This window comes from Trachymyrmex cornetzi, unplaced genomic scaffold (genome assembly GCF_001594075.2).
Source record: "Trachymyrmex cornetzi isolate Tcor2-1 unplaced genomic scaffold, Tcor1.1 scaffold397, whole genome shotgun sequence".
NCBI lineage: Eukaryota > Metazoa > Arthropoda > Insecta > Hymenoptera > Formicidae > Trachymyrmex > Trachymyrmex cornetzi.
Genome location: NW_017298713.1, coordinates 31,062 through 31,348, shown reverse-complemented (window position 1 = coordinate 31,348; position 287 = coordinate 31,062). Strand labels below are relative to the sequence as shown.

The 287-nt window shown below is 36.9% G+C and overlaps 1 pseudogene; it reads right to left on the bottom strand.

Moving 5' to 3' along the window:
- Positions 1-287, bottom strand: part of LOC108764156 (putative nuclease HARBI1) — a 6,045-nt pseudogene that overhangs the window by 4,513 nt on the left and 1,245 nt on the right.

The following is a 287-nucleotide window of genomic DNA, read 5'->3' as shown; positions in this document are numbered from 1 at the left end:
GACTGGACATAATAATTCTTTAAAATGTTATTACATTTTATATTCCACTCTTGCATTTGTTAAAGCAACATGTGCATCCAAGTAATTTGAATGTGATTTGCATTTGTTAAAGCAACATGTGCATCCAAGTAATTTGAATGTGATTGAATGTGATCGTCGAAATAATGCAATCTAACCCTAACCTACAGTAAGTTATATGAGAAACGATACGGAAAAACTCTTCACTTCGCGTAGTCACCGGTCTCGCGCCACGATGTCGTGCGCGCGGTTTACATTTGCAAAACTCA